We start from the raw sequence: 21,808 nt of genomic DNA, 5'->3' as shown, positions 1-21,808 counted from the left end.
AGCTATAAACTTCCCTCTAAGTACAACTTTAGCTGCATCCCACAAATTTTGGTATGCAGTATTTTTATGTTAATTCTGATCAAAATATTTTGTCAATCTTTTAAAATTCCCATGATTCATGGGTTATTTAGAAACAACTTAGCTTTTTGCTATTGATTTTAGTTTAACTTATATTGTTCTGTTTGACTTGAATCCTTTGAAGTATCCTGAGACTTGCTTTTGTCCCACAAGCTGCCAGCCTGGGTGAATGTCCAAACACTAGTAAATATTGTGTATTTTGAAGTTGTTAGGGACAACATCTAGCCATGCAAGGCAAATTTATTAATTGTGTTGTTCAAATCTTCTACACCCTTACTAAAGTTTGTTCACTCTGATAGAAGCGTTGTGTAAAAAAAATATTAGTAACTCCCTCTATGATTAAGAATGAATCTCTTTCATCTCTCTATTTCTATTAAAGTCTATATTATAATCACTAAAATTCTCTTCAGATAATCTAGACACTCTACAAAAGAGAAAAGAAAGGTGAATAACTTTCTCAATGCCAGTGAAAATGGCAGCAATTTTTTCAGCCAATTATTATCCAAAATGAGTTTATAGCACCTATCTCAAAAATCATCATTATAGACATCCTCCAAGATTTCACTGGGTCAGATCCAATAACACCAGACAGCAGATCAACTTGCTTAATTACTCAGAGGTATATTTTGCAACTAATTCACACTGCTTGGCTCATGGAAAAAAGTTAGCAATGTGTCACAATACACTCCATAGTGTATGACTTTTCTTCCATTTTTCTGAACCAAAATTACCTTGGTCTTGCTCTCTGGCAAAGAAGGCTAAGATCAGCCCTGCCCCTTCAGCGCCCACTGCATTGTATCCCATTGAGGCCCAATGCAATCTTAGAATCACTCTCCCACAATGCTCCAGACAGCAATCATTACAATCTGAAACCCACTGCCACCTCTGCTTGACGGTCGAATTTCTGACGGTCTGTATGTGCAGTCTTTCCAAGAATATCCAAGCTAGGGTACAGAATGGGCATCTATTCAAATTAGTCTTCATCAGTGTCCTCCCATTTTCTCAGGTCAGGGTGTCATCTCCCGCTTGGACCAAGCACCCCTCCCATGCAATCCCAGGGCACTTTTGGCTTTCCCATCGATAGCTGTATACCATAGTGATCTTTTTACATGCTTTTCTCAGCTGTTACACTATTGCCCCTCAAGGAAAGGAAGCATTTGATTCATTTTGATATCCTCAGCATACCAATACCTAGCAGGCAGACACACTCCTTCATACTCTTTCTTGTCCCCTACAATCTATTCTCTACACTGCATACCTAGTGAACCTTTTAAAATCTCAGACAAATGGTATTGTTTCCCTGCTCAAAAACTTGCAATGGCTTTCCAACTCACTCAGAATAAAATCCAAAGTGCCACCACAGTCTCATGGACCCTACAGGATCTGGCCCTTTATTACCTCTCAAACCGCCTCCTGCCCCCCCGCCCCCGCCCACCAACACATACACACACACCACTTACTCATACTACCTTCCTACCACCTTAAGGGCCTTTGAACTTACTGTTCCTCCTTCCACAAGGAGGAACAGTAATAGCTGCCAAAATAACTGCCTGCCTGGTATACTCCTTCACCTTCATCACACCTCTGTCAACTGTCATCTGAGGGATGCCTTTCCTGACCACTTCCCTGACCACATTACAACAAATGGCAGTCCCTGATACTCTATCCTCTTGCTTCTTTATTTTCTCTACAGCCCTTATCGTTACATATATTTATGTTATTCACTTATTATCCCCCACCTCCGCACTAGAATGTGATCTCAGTAAGAAAGGGCAGAACCTCACCCTCCTGAACAGCGGTTGGGATGTTTTGGGATGTTTTGCTCTAAAGAGATAGTGAATATTTCACACTCTGTAGTTTAGACCATCTCTGTTGCAACTACTCAGCTCTACCCTATAGCACGAAAGCAGCCCCAGAGAATATATAAACGAGTGGGCAAGCCCATGCTCCAATAAAATTTTCTTTACAAAATCAGGCAAAAGACCAGGTTTGGCCCAAATGCTACTGTTTACCAACCCCAGTCCTAGAAGAAGCTTTGCATGCAGTACATTGACTTTGAATTAATCGATCATTCCTGTTCTTGGTCTCTAAGGCTACCTTTAATTGACAAAATAAAATACCAGCATTCCAACCACATCAGAAAAGATAACTCCAAACCAGCTTCTATAAATCTTTTACCAAAAAATCCACTTGAAGCTAATATATAGTCCTGAATGGCTTCTTTGACAGATATGCAATGCGTTTATTCTTACCACTAGAAAGTACATAAAAGTTAGTTTGACCCTCTGCAGAAATGTTTTTTTTTTTTTTAAAGATTTTATTTATTTGACAGAGAGAGATCACAAGTAAGCAGAGAGGCAGGCAGAGAGAGAGAGGAGGAAGCAGGCTCCCTGCTGAGCAGAGAGCCCAATGCGGGACTCGATCCCAGGACTCCGAGATCATGACCTGAGCCGAAGGCAGCGGCTCAACCCACTGAGCCACCCAGGCGCCCCCAGAAATGTTTTAAGTAAGTTGTGTTTCAATTCATTTGAAATCAGAGAAGAATCAGCCTCATAAAAACCATATCCTAGGGGTCCCTGTGTGGCTCAATTGGATAAGTGTCCAACTCTTTTTTTTTTCTTAAGGCTTTATTCATTATTTGAAAGAGCGAGTGAGCGAGAAACAGCATGAGCAGGGGGAGAGGGAGAAGCAGACTCCCCGCTGAGTAGGGGGCATGACATAAGACTCGATCCCAGAACCTTGGGATCATGACCTGAGCCGAAGGCAGTGGCTTACCAGAGTGAGCCACTGAGGTGCCTCAAGTGTCCAACTCTTGATCTCAGCTCAGGTCTTGATCTCAGAATAGTGATTTCAAGCCCTGCGATGGGCTCTGTGCTGCACGTGGAGCCTACTTCAAAAAAATAAAAATAAAAACATGTTCTCTGTGCTGCATGTCACTCACTTCAGCTTTCAATGTAACCAATACAAAACCTTAAGTGTGAGTTCAGAGAACATATTAAGGAAAGGAAACTGGTATGCTTTCTGTGGGTGATGAAACTACAGCACAGAACTGAGAATGTTTTCCCTTCTTTTGGGCCATCAGGACACTCAGCCAAGTTCCAGTCTGCAAACTGGTTATGTCACCAGTATCTGTGTCTTCTCTTCGCGGGGGTTCAGAGCCAGCCTACGTTTGAGTACAGCCAGTGGGATGACAAGTGGTGTGTGCTGGCCAATAAAACCTCCCACAGGACTTGGCTCTCTCCTACCCACCCGCTGAATTGAGCAGGAGGAAGTTCCCACTTCCTATTGGAGGCTGAGTCACAAGTGGAAAGAGCCTGACTACCGGAAGGGGCCTGTGGAAGACCACCCCAGAAGGACCCCAAAGCTTTTTTGTACTGAGTCACTGAAATCTTTCTTGAGTAAAGAACTTAGCTCTCTAGGACTAAAACACTGACCTGAGAGGCCAGAACCTTGTTGAAAGAATAGGTTTTATTGTTTTCAGTCATGATCTTCACACACCTTTAATTCTCATTACTTATATTCAGCTTCATTGTCACGGGTATTTCCTATTAGCTAATTCAAATCTTTGTGTTATGGGGGACAAGGGACAAACATCCACTGTTTGTGTTCAGTAAAACCGTAAGCATCTCCAACAACGAAAATCTCAAAAAATATAGTTGGATAAACATATATTTGAATAAATATAAACATTCAAAGAAAACCTTATTTGTAACTCTCACTTATAAACAGTTGAATAAACTGTATCAGGGTCCAGAAAGAAAGAAGGCTCGGTAAATACTAAAATGCAGGACAATATATTTTGTCTCAAATGGAATTGGACAATCGTTAGAAACCAAATAGCGTAGGAAATGGAACAATACATTTCTAAACTCTTATCTAGGACAACTAAGTAACCATAAATGTAGCGTAAAAGAAAAAATGTTCTAACCCCTGTAATACCTAATCCCTACATAATTCTATCAAGTGATGCAATGAAGCTATGTTGTTTCTGCATTTTTTTTTTTTTTGAGAAGTAGTATGGAAAAAACTAGACATGTCAGAAAGGGAACTTTTTAGTCTATGTAATGTAAGACAAACAGTGTATGAGCTATGAAAACTTTAACTGTAACTCATGTATGAACTTCATTATCATTGATAAGCCTCACAATCATTCAATATTAAAATAACACCTTTTAAAAAGTAGTAATGTTTTGGGGAGCCTGGGTGGCTCCGTCAGTTAAGTGATCTCTTGATCTTAGTGCAGGTCCTGATCTCAGGGTTGTGAATCTAAGCCCCTGTGCTGGGCTCCATGCCCCTTCAAAAAAAAAAAAAAGGTAATGTTTTAATAACCTTGCCCCCTGCCCCCTGGCACATCTCAAAGGACAATTCACATTTTAGTAAAGCCTTTGGAAACAATGTTGTTTGCAGTGTGTAATTAAAATCTGAAGACAGGTGACTGGGGAATTTAGGGGTTTCTGTGCATTTCTGGTTTTTAAATTGAAAACCAGGATAATTAACTCTAAAAGATATACAGAACAAGAAATAAATACTATGGAAAGCCAAGAACCAAGATATGTTTTAAATTCTCTAGGTTTGGTTATAAACAAAATGTACTTTTCTACTTTTATCGAAAATGGGGATGAATCCTATATTGAAAAACTACAATATTTCCCCCCAAAATTAATATCTTACTTTTGAAGGGATGGAAGTCACGTCTGTTCCTCCTCATTGTAAGCTGTGAAAAGACTCTCTCAGAATGTCAGAATGATACAAATATAACATAAGCTGCTCCCTCTCTCCTCTCTCTCCTGTCACACTTCTGGTTAATGTCATCCCCCTACTGGACTAGATACTTCAACCCCTAAGTGTGTAGACATTGTTCCTTCCATGTTCCACAGGGAGCGATTTAAATCCACCAACTTCTCCATAAGTGTTCATTCCAAACAGCATTAGAATATGGCCCCGCAAAAAGTTACAAAGTCAATTCAGAGCTGAACTGTGCCAAGGTAACAATTTTAACACAGGACTGCCTTACAAAACAGGGACTGGGGATGTCATGTACATGTTTTGAGGGGCTGAAAACAAAACTGTGACATTAATAGGGCCTAGTGACTCAGCCCAGGTTTTTAAAAATTACCTAGTAGTGACCATGTTCTGCTTATTCTGTGGTCCTGAATCAAAACACAGGACACGTTCAGGTGATGAAAAAATATTTGTTGAGTATCTACTATGTGCAAAGAATACACCATTTCTTCCATTTAGCTGATAAAAAATGGCCACATGGATTCGTAGTTCAGTCAATCACATCCATACTCTTCTGTTGCAATATAATTTCTCTAAACTGCTCGTGTGCACGAAATGGATAACAGCACGCAATGAGAGGAGCCAGATGAGCTAAAATGGAACCACAGCAGCATGGTAATAAAATCTTCAGCATGCACTGGAGCACAACTTTAAAAATCCAATACGGCTTTCAGTCACTAGTAAAAGGAAGTACTCAAGGACCAGAGATCACAAAGTCTATGGGAAAATGGCCAGTTGGAGCGAAGGAGGCACTGGGTGTTTCCCCTGGCCACAAAGGTTGTGACCCAAACAACAGTGTGCACATGACCACATGCTTAAAAGGTTACTTAACAGAGCTGGAACACATCTACTAAGTGCTGGCTATATACAAGGCACTGTGCTGTCTGGTGCCTGCCCACAATGAGTTTACAGTTAACAAAACAATTTACCTCTGCTTTCCCTCTCTAGGTGTGGAGGACAGGAGCTTGGTCCTAGCAACGCTATTATCACTGGTAACCAGAATGATCTGTGGTAGGCATTCAAACGTGTGGACTGCTGCAAAGAACCGTAAAGCAAAATATAAAAGAAAAATAACAAAATAAATAAAACTCTGCAATAGTGCAAGAATAAACAATACAGCAGAAGACGTCTCTGGTCAATTTCAAGGCCATTGCTTCCGAGAGGTCAGAGGGCACCTTAAGAACAGGCCCAAGGGATAACTCCATAAGCAAAAAGTCTCTGAGAAATGATCCCAGACACTGAGCTCAGCGTTGAGGTCCAGAAGCACCTACCAGACCTGAGAGAAGAGAAATTACCCTGGGATATCTGAGATGTTTAAAGTTTAAAAAAAAAAAAAAAAAAAAATTAACAGAAGAAAAGAGCTAACCTGAAAGAGAAGAGGAGAGACACAGATCCAGGGAAAAGAAACAAAACAGAGTAGCTCCAAAGATTAAGGGCAAAATCTGAGTATGGAAAAATTATTCTAATCTAAGGACATCTGCTAAGATGGGAGGATAGGCTCTTACGCAAAACAAAACTGACCTTGAACACTGACAGCAGAAAGCGTCCACTCAGAAAGGAAAACAGGACAGCACAGTCACAGACAATACGACCTTCAGGGGACGCCAGGACAAGAGGCACGGCCTTGCCCAGAGCACCCCACCCTGACAAGGACCCATGAGTCCCAAGAAAACCATGTCTTAAAGAAGAAAAAAAGCATCCTTTTTTAAAAAGAAGTTAATAAAATAAGTCGTTGTTAAAAAAAAAAAAAAAAAAAAACTCACCCTGTACCAGATGTACCAGATGTCCCTCTCTAGTGAATGCCCTTCTTTCCTCCTCATAACCAAGTTTTAGGAAGCAGTGAACACCCTGATTAGCTTCCCTGCATGAGTGGCATCCACTCCTTAGTCCACAGAAGTAAGGCTCCCCTGAGACTCCTCCAGTGAAAACCAGTAATTTGATCCTAGGGCTAAATCCAATGGAAACTTTAGAACAACTCTCTATCTGGATCTCTGGCTAGCGAGCACACGTGTGTGTTCTCTCTCTCTCTCTCTCTCTCTCTCTCTCTCTCTCGGTTCCTTCACATGCTCAAAACCCTCCACTCAAAAACAAAACAAAACAAAAAAACCAACAACAAAAGAAATACCCCCACCCCTTTACCCATCCTCCTGGACCCACCCTTTACCACCACCACCACCCCTCTTAAGAGCTGTCTACACACTCTGGCACCACTTCCTGGCTCCCACTATTAAACCCCTGGCCATCCCGCCCATGTCCCCATCACCGTGTCACCACTGACACCACCTATATTACTAGTAACTTCCTGGTTTAGCATCCCTCTTTAGTGATGTTCCCTTGGACCATGGCTTCTAAGACACTCTTCATGGACCCCTCCCCCCCACACACAACTGCCCTCCTCAGTCTCAGTGTGGGAGCCTATTCTCTCCTATGTATCTTTTGAACACAAAAGCTCCTCAGATCACATTCTACAGCACTCCTTTTCTCACTCTGTACATACTTCTTGAATAACTTCATCCACAGCCTCCATTAACAAATACAGGCATAGGCAGAGATTCCAGAAAGTTCTGGAACTTTCTCTAAAAGAGACTTTCTCTGTTCATTGCACTCTTAGTGTCTCAGGCCAAAAGGAATGCCTGAGTAATTGAAACACTGGATAAGTTCAAATATCTTAAGTATTTTTTGCCCTAACAACTTATTACCCATTTTTTAAAAACACACTTCAACTGAGAAAAAAATCAGTCTATTTCTGTCATTATTAAATAAACCACAAGTACAATCTCTCAAACCTTGGAGTTGGACTGCATATCACCTCATTCATTTCCTGTTCCACACTGATTTTCACAGGAAATGCAACCACTGAACACCCAGCCTTACAAACTTATCAAAAGGAAGGTAGCACAACAGACAGTAGAAACTGTTGATGACTTTGAGCTAGCATTTCCCACAGGGTTGGACAAATGTTATGCACCCTTGAGCTTCCTTCTACAATTCAATATCCTGCAGTCTCCTTGTGAGTTCACTGCACCACATCAGCACACAGTTTCGGAACTGTGGTGCTAAGGACTCTTAGATGTCTGTCTCCAGTCCAGACACCCTCAACACCCCAACATCCCTAAAACACTGTGTCCCATAGCCACCTGAAACTTAACAAGGCCAAATGCACCTGTCTTTTTTTCCTCCAAATGGCTGCTGCTCCATAAGAAAGGCACCATTATCCACCCAACTGGCCAGTTAGGACTCAGCACCACCCTGAACTCCTCCCTCTCCAAACTCCCCCACCACACATACAACCCCCAGCCAAGAACCAAGTCCCAGCAATTCTACCTCCTTGACCTTCTTGCCTTCCACGCTTGCTCCCCTCCATCCATTTTGTAAAGGGCAAATCGGATCATGCCTTTTTGCTTCAGAATTCTGCAACTGTTTCCTTTTGCCTATAGAGGAGTCCAAACTCCTTACAATAAGAATCACAAGACCCCCCTATGGCTCGGCCCCTAGTCACCTCTGTCTCTGTTTCTTGCCACTTCCCTGCCAATTCTGCAATTGGCCGAGCCACATACGTTTCCAGTTGCCCCAATTCACCCTCTCTCTGACAGCCTTTATCAAGCCTCTCCTCAGCCCTGACTCAGACCAATTTCCTTCTCTCTTATTGCTCTGGGAAGCCTTTCTCATCTCTCTGAATCATCCCAAAGCTTGGGTTTGCGGTCATCCTGTGAGCTCCTCTAGCTGACCCCTTTCAGGGCACATACCATATGCTGTACTGTAACCAATGGTTAAAACTGTCCAAGAGAACCCAGCTGAACAGGCTCTGCAAAAGGTATCCACCTTGCTTATCTTAGTATCCCCAGCACATAGGATCAACTCTGCAATAAAGCAAGCGAATGTACTGACTAGGTCATTCATGTGATGCTTCACATCCTTCTCTGCTTACTAACGCCATCACAGCACTGATTGCACCATGCTGAAATTGTTAGTTAGTCTCGGCAGACTATCAACATCTTAAGAGCTTTTCTCTCTTATTTCTGCTATGCCTGTATCAAAATAGTACAGGTACTTAGCAAGCATCCACGAAACGGCTTCTGAAGAAAAAAGCCGACTGAAAAAATTCTGGATGTCCCCACCCCACTGGATTAGGGGTGGCTACCTCTGGAGAAAGAAACAGGACAGGGCACCAATAACAGGAGGTAAAGAGAACTGAAATTTGTTACTCCATGTATCTCCATAGTGATACTCCACTGATTTTATAATATGCCTTATTTAAGTATGACTGTCATACACTATTCCTGTATTGCCAGCATAAAATGTATCCTGTGTAAAGAACCAGTCCTGAAGAACACGTGCACTTGCAAGCAGCGTTTGGCTCCACGCACCCTAGAGCAAGTCCGGAGAAAATGTGACCTTAAAGAGGAAAACCGGCTTCTAAGAAAAAAAGGACTGAGAAGGTAAGCATCTACATCTGTACAGCAGCGTGGAGGCAGTCCCAAGAAAATATAAGGAATGACAATAGCATATAAGTGGAAAATATAACCTGTGATTATTCTTCAAAGAAAGTTCTGGGAACTCTAAAAGAAGACAACTTGCACTGGCCGGCCAGAGCAGACAATTCTTTTAATACTTATATTAAGCAACTGTTTTAGTGGAACATTCCAAAAACCAAAAGGTGACTTGCCACATGCAGGTTACTATGGGAAGTGTAAAGGAGACCTACAAAGACCCGCTAGAATAGACAGGAGTCTACAGCGTTGGCATGACCACTTAGCCAAGTGCATTCCACCTTTATTTTCAGAATTTTTAAAAAGACTGTAGCACAACATTGACTATAAGGTCATAAATTTTAAGGAAACAGATAAAACAATGCTATAACAGTCAGCAACTGGAAGTAGCAAGAATAATTTGTATATGTGGATAGTTCCAGAACTAGCTTCTTTTCCCTGCTAGAAGACAACAGTGAATACAGGTCAGATTGTAAATATAAGTCAAACTTCCCAACCTAGTGAGTTTTAAACATCCAAAAGGACACGACTTTAGAGAATACAAATTAAAATCTTCAAAAATGGAGAAAAATGAGCGCTATGGGGACCCTGGTAGAAAGGAGACCAGACACAATAAAAACTGCCTATGGGAAAGGTCAAACCTCGCTTTCCTTTGTTTAACCTCTCACGTAGATAAAAGAACTAGCTTTCAAGAATCACCGCATTGTTTCACTGCAAGAAAAGGAAAGTTGAGTAAAGCATATACAAAAAAGAAGCAAGCAACCGAGGTTCAGCAGACTGTGCCCTAGAGGCAACAGAAAAATAAGTCAATTATAACACTCTAAACTTAGTTTTGATAGAGATGGAGACATTTAAGTTTAGACAAACCTAATTTTTATAAAATGAAAAAATATTTCAAATACTTAGCCCCTCCCCTCATAAAATGTGGGCCCTGAATCTTAAAATTTCATGCCCCAGCATGCATTTGATTTGGACAATCACAAAGCAAAAAAAAACCTTTTAATTCTCGGTGTTTTAAAAACTCCAAAATTATTACTGCTACTAAGTGCGAATAGAAAACTGATCCCCACATGAGAAAGAATTCCTAATACGCATAACAGTGGCTAAGAAAATGAGATGCTCCCATTCATCCGTAAGCCCATCGGTTAGCTTCTTAATAATTAAGAACTCTACTCTCCGCCACGAAACTATCCCTTGCAGAGAGGCTAAACCAAGAAGAAATCGCCATTGCCTCTAAGTAGCACAGACGGAGAGGGGAAGGTTTTCCACTCGCTGGAGCTCCGGCACGGAGGAGGGCGAGAGGCCAGGCACCGCGGCCCCCTCCTGCAGCGCAAGGAAAGTCTCCCGGGGATGATCCATACCCGCGAAGCGGCTCCCGGGCGCGCAGCCCTCTCCCCTCGCCCTGCAGCGCGCCCCTCGCCGGTTGTACGACCCCCTGCCCCGCGCTCGGGGAGCCGAGCCTGGCTGCCGAGGCCGGGAGCCCCGCGGGCCCGCAGCCCCTGGGGAGGGGGCACCAGGCGCAGAGGCGCGGGGAGGGCGAAGCCATGGAGTGGGCCCGACCCAGGGCGACGGGCATGCGGAGACTGGGCCACATGCGGACAGGGCGCGCGGTACCGAGGGATGTTAAAGTCCCGGACGCGGGGTAGCCCTGGGCACTGTGCGTGGGGCGCGAGTGGAGGCCCGGACGCCAACTGCGGCCGGGATGGCGGGCGCCCGCCCCGCAGCCCGGGGAGCGCACACCGGGCAGTGCCGCGGCGGAGGACTGGGGAGGACGGCGCGGGCGAGAGCGGCCGCCGGGCCGCGCTGCGACGGCGGGAAGCCCCAGCCGGCGCGGGAGCCAGCGCGGAGGATGCGGCCGGGCTGCAGGGCAAGGCGCGGGGCGGCGCCGCGGCCCGCAGTGGGCCCCGCAGCCCGCCCGAGAGCGCCCGGCGCGATGCAGCAACTTCACTTAGCCACGGGGCTGCGGGGGCCCGGCCCGCGCCCACCCCTCCCCCGGGGCAGCCGCTCGGCCGGGAGCCAAACAGCGAAGGGGCCAGGACCGAGGAGTCCGACCGGCCGCAACCCGCACTCACCGGTCCGCGATTCCGCCGCCGGCCCCGGAGCTGCGCTCCGAGCTCCATGGTCCCACCGCGCCGCGGCCGCCCGGCGCCCCCGCCCCGCAGCACACCGCACGCAGCGGCGCCAGCGACGCCGCCTCCGGCCCGGCCACGGCCGCGGTCACGCCCCCTCTCGGCTGGGGGCCCGGCCGGAGCAAGAGGGGGACTCAGCGCCGGCTCCACCAACCAGAGGCCTCTCACCAAGCCGCTTCATCAGGATTGGCGAGCGCCTCAGCCAATGGGAAAACGGAAGGAGCGCGGAGCGTCGGCGCCGAAGGGCGGGGGATTGCGGAGGAGGTGGCTCTCATGATCGGTCCTCCGCCCCCCATTCCGGCTGAGGCTTTGGCCCTAGTGCCTCCAGAGTGGAGAGGCAGGGATACTTTGGGCCGAGTTTATTTTAAGGGGCCCTTCCATCACCTTTGCTGACAATGTACCCATTGCAGTCCTTTTGAGTTTCCACCCGTTCCCTAACCTTACCTGGGTTTTGAGGGCTCCTGCAAAAACGTCCATCTACCTGTAGGTAGTCAGAGGTCCTGCAGGGTTAAGGGTTCAGGCAACCTTGAGAGGATAATAGCCATCGTCATCTGTTGGTTTTATGCCCTTCTCAAATCCGTTAGCGTTTCTGCCTATTCTCATATCCTTCTACAGAGTCTTCCCTTTTTAATCATCTTGTCTCCAGTCTCCCTCCACCCCACATGTGAGAAAATTCACAATGCCTATTAAACATGACATAACATTGAAACTAAACCCCGTAGCAATGAAACACAGCCAGGTGGTACTTGATGACACAGATGTAAACTTAAGAATGGAAGAGGAAAGGAAAGGAAGAGAAGAAAAGAAAGAAAAGCCAAGTATGTTCTCCTAGGTCCTGAAGGAAAGGTTAAAAACATTAAATAGAAATGTTATCTATATTTCAGTTTGCATGCCTTTATTCTTTTTGATTTACAAGTAAAATCACTAAATTGAAAAAAAACTTAAGAAGAAAGTTCAAATCCTAATGAAGAGTCCAGAAAAAACTAATTCAGGTTGTCTTGCTCTTGACTGTACAGATGTGTGATAACGGTTCACATCTGTTACAGCTAGTTACAGAACTACCAGGAAAAATGAATAGCAGTTGCTAACAATATTAGCAATGTTTGCAATACCAGAGGTGCTGAAGAAAAATCCCCAGTCCCTCTTCATGTTAATCTGTTAACCCACCTTACTTCCAAAGGAACAATTTCAAAAGCCCTATTTTAAGGTAACATGTACTTAGTTTCCATTTCATGTCAACATGAAATATACTGACAATTAATAATGTAAATAGAACTGTAGTGAATTCTTAACAGTGGTCTGTGTTTGAAATATTGATACTAGAGTGATAAATTTCTTCTGAATTCAAAGCTGAATTGGTATACAAATTAAAATGACTTTCCTTCATTTTTGTCTTCACTTACCCCAGCAATAGCCTCCATGTCTGTATTTAGGTCATTGACTTAAAAACTCAAAAATAGGAAGCTGTAGGTTACAAAAAGTATGTTTTCAGAGTTACTAATCACATTTCCCTTGCTCCTTCCCTCTTCAGTGAGCCCACCTTATATGAACTGCTGCTACACTCAGTTTACATCCACTATTAACCCTTAATCTTACTGTCCTGAAGCGTTCAGGATTGTTTCACATAGGTCGGTCTTATCTCTAATTAGGTGGTAAGTTCCATGAGGGTAAGGTCCTTATTTTAAACTCTTGCTTCCTCTCCCCATAATGTCTAATGCAGTGCTGAACATGTAAATATAACTCCATCCTAGCATTGTGTCTATAATATACAGAAATTTTTTCAAATGTAGTACTTCTGTGAACCAGTCCTTTAAATAAAAATTGCTCAGAATAGTCTTGTTAGGGAGATAGCGTCTCACACTTAACAGTGCTTAAAAAACGTTGCCACATCAGGGAGTGAATTGGTTGCCTGTAACAGAAACTTGACTAAATTCTTACCAAATAGAGGGTGCTTCTCATCACACAGCAAGAAGTCTAGAGACAACCCTGGGCTTCTGCAACACCTCCATCGTGTTGTGTACCTCAGATTCCTTCTATCCATCAGTTCTGCTGTCCTTGTCAGGTGACTTGGTCTCCTCACAAGATGATTGTTCCCATTCTGGGTACTGTATCACAATCTGGAAAATGGCAGGGATATGGGTAAAAGGCAAAAGATCAAAGAAGTGCATGCCAACTGGATCTTCCTTTTTAACAATTTTTCTGGGAAGGCCCAACCAGCATTTACTGGCTACACTGTGTCACACTGACCGTTTCCCCACCACCTGCCCCTGACCTCCACTCAATGCCAGTCTGAAATACTAAGTATTTAAGGCCAGGGACCTTGTCTGCAACAATGTCAGGTTTTTGTTAGTAAAGAAGAAGAAGAATGCAATTTCTGCCATAGTTGTGGCATAAATGAATATGTGATTGGACCCTCCCTCTATTCATGAGATGACACACTTAAAAAAAAAAAAAAAGTCATTCAAATCTTAATAAGAAAACCAACAACCCAGTTTAAAATTGAGCCAAAGATCTGAACAAAGCTCTCACTGAGGTAGAGATGGCAATATACAGATGGCAAATACGGATATCCTCAATAGCATATGTCAGAGAATTGCAAACTAAAACAACAATGAAATAGCACATCTTCTAGAATAGCTAAAATTCAAAAAACTAATAATATCAAATTCTGGTAAGGATGTGGGGCAATGGGAATGTTCATTCACTGTTGATGGGAATGCAAAATGGTATAGCCATTTTGGAAGATAATGTGGCAGTTTTTCACAAAGCCAAGCATAGCCTTACCATACAATCTAGCAATCATACTCCTTTGTATTTACCCAAATGAGTTGAAAACTTATGTCCACACATAAACTTGTGCACAAATGTGTATTCATAATCACCAAACACTGGAAGCAACCAATCCTTCAGTAGGTGAATGTATAAGCAAACTGTTGTCATCCAGACGATAGGACATTATTCAGTGATAAAAAGAATGAGCTATCAGGCCATGAAAAGACATGGAGGAATCATAAATGTGTATTGATAAGTGAAAGAAGCCAATCTGAAAAGGCTACATTCTGTAGATTCCAACTATGAGATTCTGGAAAAGGCAAAGCTATGAAGACTAAAAAGATCAGTGGTTGCCAAGGGTTGGGGGGAGGAGCAATAGATAGGCAGAGCACAGAGGATTTTTACGGCAGGGAAACTATTCTATATGATACTACAATGGTGAATACATGACATTATATATTTGTCAAAATCCATAGCATATACAACACAAAAGGGAACTTTAAGGTAAACTATGGGCTTTAGTTAATAAAAATGTGTTAATATTGGTTCATTAATTATAACCACAAAAATGCAAAGTGTTAATAACAGAAGAAACTGTGTGAGGGGTAGAGGAGGAGGGGGTTAGAGTAGACTGAGTCTGTGTACTATCTGCTCAATTATGCTATAAATCTAAAACTATACTAAAAAAATAAAGTCTGTCGATCATTTTAAAAAGGGAACTATACTTAACTTAATAATATTAACATACTGAAGCTAACATAATAAAAAGGAAATAAGGTTTGTTTTTGGAGAAGTCACCTTCATTTTATTTATAGGCCTTTAATGGATTTACAGACAAATTGTATTGCCCTTCAGCTATTGCCAAATCTTAAAAGATTTAAATCTTAAAAAGTCTAAATCTTAAAAAGTTTATCACATATATATTTTTTCAATTTAGGGGTTCCCCCCAATTTTTACATTGAAAATTTTCAAATGTAAGGACTGGTACAATGAACTCCTATCTACCTTGTATCCGGATTCACCGAATGTCTAGGCACCACCATATTTGCTTCTTCTTTCTTCACTGAGTCTCTGTCTCTGTGTACATAACTGTCCAGTCTGACATAGAATGTCTTTATCCCCATGAACCGGTATCATGAGGAAATAGTAAAATCAAACTCAGGGGCAAGGGAGACTGGGGTAAGGCACCACACTAAGAGAGTTCTGGTGATGCTAGGTGAGTGAGCCATCATTCATGTTTTCATGAAACGATTTGCATTAAGCCCAAGGTGCAGCCAGTTCTGGATCCACCAGCGAGCTGAATGCCTGATGTCTAGTGTTATTGTGACAACTGAACAAGCTCTCAAACGTGCTCCTAAGATCTTCCCAACGATATTTTTTAAATCTCTTGAAATGTGTCATCTTTGTTCCTCTTTACCCTTGCCTGGTCAAGCTCTTGGATAAGTTCCCACAGTTAAAAAAGTAGTTCTAGTGTCATCTTTACGTTAATCAGATGACGTGGGTAGTGATGATGCATTGTCTTTTTCACGAGGCTCTATAAATTAGATACTTTCCCAGTGATTAGCTTAAGATCTCTTTTACCATTCCAAATTCTTTGGTGAAAAAACAATTGCCATTCTTTTTACTTAATAGAGTGTCATAGTACATAAAAATTACAAACTCTTTTGCATTAGGAACTGAGAGCACAGTTTGGGGAAGCTAAACTAACTTTGGGGAAGCTAAAGAGCCAGAGTGGATACTGATTAAAAGAGTATAATTAGAATATGTAAGAAACCAAATTAAAAGCCTAATAACTGTCATACTTTCGACATGTTCATTTGTACTTGTTCTCAGAATGAAGTGAAATGCTGAGTACAAATACCTCGGTTTTCAAGAATTAATTTAGCTCCATACATAAATCTTTATAAACATGCTTCACTTAGTCTAGCTTCCTTTTGAAGGAGAATATCTATTTTTTTTAAAGATTTTATTTATTTATCAGAGAGAGAGCGGGGGAGAGAGCGAGCACAGGCAGACAGAATGGCAGGCAGAGGCAGAGGGAGAAGCAGGCTCCCCGCAGAGCAAGGAGCCTGACGTGGGACTCGATCCCAGGACTCTGGGATCATGACCTGAGCCGAAGGCAGCCGCTTAACCAACTGAGCCAACCAGGCGTCCCAGGAGAATATCTATTTTTATCACGACACCAGGGTGAAATAAATACACACATCTACATACCCACTTTTTCCAAGAATAAAGTCTGCCTGGGAAAAATGAGGAACTTCCTCTTAACTTGGAATGTTCACCCAATTATCTCATGAGGGCAGGGCAGTCTATTTAACTTTATTTTTAAGTGAGAAAAAAATGGGAAGGTAATATAACGAACGTGAATTGAGAATTCACGACTTACCATATGGTTTTACTTGTAATATATATACAATATCTGTAGGATATATGGTGTTATCTCCATTTTAAAGATAAGACACGAAGAAAGTTTTGTTATTTATCAGGGCTGCTCAAGGGGTACTATCACAGGAAGGCTGTTTTTACAGAGGACAGGACAGCCCTGAAAGTCACTAAATGAGTCAGCAGGACGATGTGTCCACACCATTCTGACGCCGCAGCTGGGACTTCACTCAATCTGTCCCCCCACTCCTTTCTTATTGCCACCACTCAGGCTGAGGGTGTTGCCATCGTCTTCTGTGCTGGAATGGCATTCCTAATCCATTTCCCATGGCTTCATTCCCCTCTCGTCTGTCTTTGCATTATTTCATGGTCTTTTTTTTTTTAATACTTTATGTATTTATTTTTCAGAGAGAGAGTATGTGCACAAGCAGGGGGAGTGGCAGGCAGAGGCAGAAGCAGGTTCTCTGCCGAGCAAGGAGCACGATGTGGGACTTGATCCCAGGACCCTGGGATCATGACCTGAGCCGAAGGCAGAGGTTTTAACCCACTGAGCCACCCAGGTGCCCCTCATGGACGATTTTTAAAACAGAGATCTAATTGCATGTCCCCACTGTTCAAAACCTCAGAGGCTCCTACCGTCTATGATGTAAGTCAAATACAGCCCTTAATAATGCCCAGCTCCAACTAATTTGCCCAAAGCCTCCCGCACCCCTGCCTTCCTGTGTGCCTGGACGTTTCCTGTCTGAATACCTTCCCTGCCTTTCTCCCCTGGGGAATCTCGTTTTCCACAGCGCACTTCAAATGCCACCCTCTGCAGAGCCTCCTCGGTGCAGGTCTTCACAGCGGCACCTGGACTCCCCTTACTCCTTCTCCCCCCTCTCCTACCACATCTCATTATCCGCCACCAGGCAGGCAATCCCCGGAGGGCAGAGACTTACTCATCTTGAACTCCTAGCTCCTAACACATGCCAGGTACATAGTTAATATTTGTTGAATGGATTTTCATGATATCATAGGGAAAACTAATAAGCAAGCAATCCAAACAGCACTTAAAGACAGAGGGCTCCAAGGCATCAGGCTCAGAAATTTCCATGGGCTTCTTATTATCATGAAGCTGATGACAATAGCATCAGGAAGAACAAAGGTGCCCCGGTGATGGTGGGCCGGGCAGTGGGCACAGCCCCAAACACCATGGCCTGTGTAAGCTGCCTGTGTCCACACTGCCCTAGCCCCACGTGACACTTATCCATTTTGCTTGACCCTCCTCCAATAGACCCACAGTCCTGACCTTGCTGGGGGGAAAAGGGGAGGAAGAACTCCTGGACCCGAACTGTACTGGCTGCAGAGAGTGTTAGAGCAAGATGAACATGGGCCATAAGTAGACGCCATTCATTGTCTGCTTACTCTGAACCCCAGAACCTTAGGAGGCATGGGGACAGGATGCAAAGGGCATGAGCCCTTGAATGAAACCACTGCGGATTCACACTCCGTATCCACCACTTCCTTAGGAAGGGAACTTAATGCCTCCGAGCCCCCATCCATTTCCCTCACATAACATGAACCTAAAAGTCGCTGTGCAATTTCAGTTCCGGTGTCCAGAGAACATTAATGATGTTCAACCCTTTCCCTCTCCAGACTGCGCCTGTCAATGGATGAGATCCATGTCCTTCACCACCTGAAGGAAATCTGTTTCAAATCAGTATTTTACAAACAATACAAAAAGTTTACTGATTAACCCAGAGCATAGGAACTGAACTGAAGTTCACTCTACACATTTAATTAAGCAAATGGCCAGTAGACTTTAGGATACACCGATCTACTGCAATAGGACATTTTTAAAAACAAACCTCATTGCCTGATATTGTCAGAGGAATGGCCCTGTGCCAGTCCCCCAGAGAGCCTCCTCTGATTTGCTCATCCCTGTCTGAGAACTCTGCGGCTTGAAGACCCACATGTACCCCACCTTCAGATTACTACAGAAATTGAAAAGCAATTGCTCCAAATTCAGTTATTAAAATGCAGAGTCTTCATTCTACTGCTTGGGTTATTACTGTTTCTAATTTGCTCCTGAAATGGACGTACAACACTGTCTTGCAATGCATGGTTTTCAGAATTACCTGCTGCAATTGCCCAGGACGGCTTTTATCTCTGTGCTGTGGTCAGGTAGAGTTACATAAACCAACCGGGGCAGTAACTCCCAGGTTGATGCTACCTGAAGAACTTGCCTTCATTATCAGTCATTCCCCCTGGCCATCAGTGCCTGGGAATTTCGCTGGTTAAACACACCAAACCCATTTATACGGGGGTTATTTATGCAAAGACTTTTCCTATAAAATTTGAAGATCTTAATAGATTTGGGCAGTTTTGAAAAGTTTGTTTTTCCTTGGAAAAGCCCTTGAAGATATGATATTTGACAGATCAGTTATCTGAGATACAAGGAAGTTAAATGACTTGCCTTGGGCCTCAGACAATTTTTATTTTAACAAATCCCAGATTTCCTGATTACCTTAGTTCCCAGTCGGAGTCATTCTGCTGGGGGGGGAGGAGATGTTTTGTTCGTCTTTGTGATCCCCATGTCCTGTCCTATAGCGCTCTTAAGAGATAATTAGGCTTTCTTAGTTACTACATACAAAGGACTAATTATGTTCAGTAAGCATTCCTAAAAGGAGATATATGTTGCAAGATGTTTTGGAGGATGCCACGCCAAGAATAATGGTTTTTCTTGCCATCAAAGAGAATCCCTCCAGCACAGAAAGGGAAACTCAGTATGTTTTCAAATGCAAAAACAAACAAACAAAAATGTAAGTCAAGGGAAAAAATGTAGTAGATTCTAGGAGAGAAGTAAATTATAAGTTGAATTCCACTGGAATATCATGGAGAGGGAAAATATATCCATCCAAGTAGAAGCATGAAAAAAGTACCAGCCAAGTTGAGCTTCAGGGACAGATGTCACTTGGCGTGAGCAAAAATGACTGGACGAGAGCCCCCGGGGTATGAAATGGCAGAGTTGAGAGAAACTGCAGAACTGGGAAATGCCAAGAAAGTTGCAGAGAAGCTGGAAGAAGAGATTAGGTTGTACCTCTGTAAGGTCACTAGAGTCTTGTACAGAATTCAGACCAAGATGGTGAGGCATCCCTGAAGACAATTTGTCCGTTCAATAAGGTGTGTGAGCCCCGGGGGCTGCGCCCAGCTCTGTGACAAAAGTGCAGAGATCCAGGGGGTTAGGGGAGGGTGGTGGCGCTTTTGAAGATTCCTCTTACCCATTTGCAGTGGATCACGGAAGAAAGAGGAGTATGTGACAGGCAATGAAGGTGCCAACTGAGAGGACTGGCAGGAGCACACGGGGGGTGTGTTCTGGGGGGTGTGTTCTAGAGCGATCTGCGGGGTTTGACCCTGCACTGGAAGAGGAGAAGATTAAAATGTCAGCTTATTTCAAGGTTTCAGGCTTTGGGGGGTGGGGTGGAGCAGGAGGATGTTTCTACAGGGCAGACCCGAGAAAGAGCAGGTTTGAAGGAAAACTTCTATAACTGGATGGTGAATGCTAAGGCAATGTACTAGGTACTGTATAAAAGAAGAGATAGAAATGCATAAACACTAGCTGTGTGAAGGTTTAGAGTCCGAAAACCTGAACCTTCTCTCTACACAACTGAAAGCAAGGTCAGTGTGTAGAAAACCAATATCATGACAGATATTAATAGAGTGAGTGAAACCTTGCTCTCCAGGGGGATCCAGGCGATTTAAGGTAATGTCATCCATTGACATTGATGCATGATGAAATGACTAGATCAAATCTACACAGACTAGATGTATCCACCCAAACAAAGGCCCATACCTCTGGAAGTGCCCTCACTGCTTTCTATTTTACATTTCGTCACTCATTTCAATGTGGGCACATGTCCAGAGAACATTTTACTTGCACTTACTTAATGGGAATGTTCAAAAAGTGAAAGTCCCAGCCCCCAGGGAATTCCTAGTATAGTGGAGAAGATCAAGAGAAGCAAGCAGATTATTACAGTCAAGATACACACTATTCTAGAGGGATCTATGAGCGTTGAGAGAAGTATCTTAAGTGGAAAGGCAGGAGAGGGAAACTGAAGGAGGAGATTCAGCGGCTGGAGCAGGAGATTCAAACTCTGAAAGAATGAGTGGGAATCAGTAAAGTAAGCAAAGGGCTAACTCGGGGGTAAAGTGATACCAAATGCAGAGCAGGAATGATGTATGGTGTGTTCAGGTAGATATCTCTGTTAATTCTGGATAGCCCTGCATATGAGTGTGTGTGTGTGTGTGTGTGTGTGTGTGTGTGTGCATGTGTGTGCGTGTGGTGTGTAGAAAAGAGCAGTGTGAAAAGACTTTTACAGAAATGAGACTGAGGAAGTGAATGAGGCAGGTCATGTTCATTTAGTTACTTTGTGAATACACTATATTATTACAAAGAAGATTTAAAGTGTCTGACAACAAAAACAGGATTACAGATTAATGAGAAAATCAAAGAACAAACATGTGAGTTGGACATTTGCGAGATAATACTAAAATCATCAACAGCAACTGTTCTATTTGGTTCTGAGCTAGCTGCCAACCCAAAGAATGAAATACGTCGCCCGATAGTTATTAAATAAAAAGAATTTAGTTGCTCAGAAGAAAGAGCAGCACTGGAACAAAGTACTCCTTAAGTTTCACTGGTAAGAAATTTTATGTTGGGAGCTTGGAGACCTGACAAGTAAAGATTTGGGGAGAACTCTCCTTGAGAGGCATGGAGCCCAAGGAGGAGGGCAGGAGGGTAGCTGCAGTGAGAAGCAGGGCCTCCAGCCTCCCCTCTTTGTAATGTGAGTCTCTGTCCTGCCATTAGGAAAATAAATCAAGGTCATTCATGGAGCCCGCAGGCCATATACAGCCAGCAGACATGTTTATCTGGCTGGAATAGTGTTTCTGTTATGTTGACTTTTGCTTTTGTTTTTACTCTCCCCTTATTATTATTGTAATTGACATTTGTAAAATGTTGAAAACATAGACAAACGAAAAGGAAAAAAACAAACTATAATCCTGCTCAAGAATTAGCACCATTAACTCCTGCTTTTCATCCACGATATTTGCATCCATGTTGCTTTTCTTCATTTGGATCTTCTAGTCAGGAAGTGCTCTCACCAGGGAACTGTGCCATCAAGCCCCCTGTCGTCT

At 43.4% G+C, this 21,808-nt stretch overlaps 1 protein-coding gene across 2 annotated transcripts in view; it reads right to left on the bottom strand.

The window, feature by feature from the left end:
• Window positions 1–11,581, bottom strand: part of WASF3 (WASP family member 3) — a 129,545-nt gene extending 117,964 nt beyond the window's left edge. Inside the window, exon 1 of one of the 2 annotated variants that reach the window (XM_082700205.1) lies at window positions 11,423–11,581. The gene's annotated coding sequence lies outside the window, so the exon portion shown is untranslated. The remainder of the gene's footprint in view (window positions 1–11,422) is intronic. The other variant, XM_082700204.1, reaches the window with a different exon arrangement.
• Between the last annotated feature and the right edge of the window lie 10,227 nt (window positions 11,582–21,808).

Source organism: Mustela nivalis (genome assembly GCF_964662115.1).
Source record: "Mustela nivalis genome assembly, chromosome: 15".
Lineage (NCBI taxonomy): Eukaryota > Metazoa > Chordata > Mammalia > Carnivora > Mustelidae > Mustela > Mustela nivalis.
This window is presented reverse-complemented; position numbering and strand designations above follow the sequence as displayed.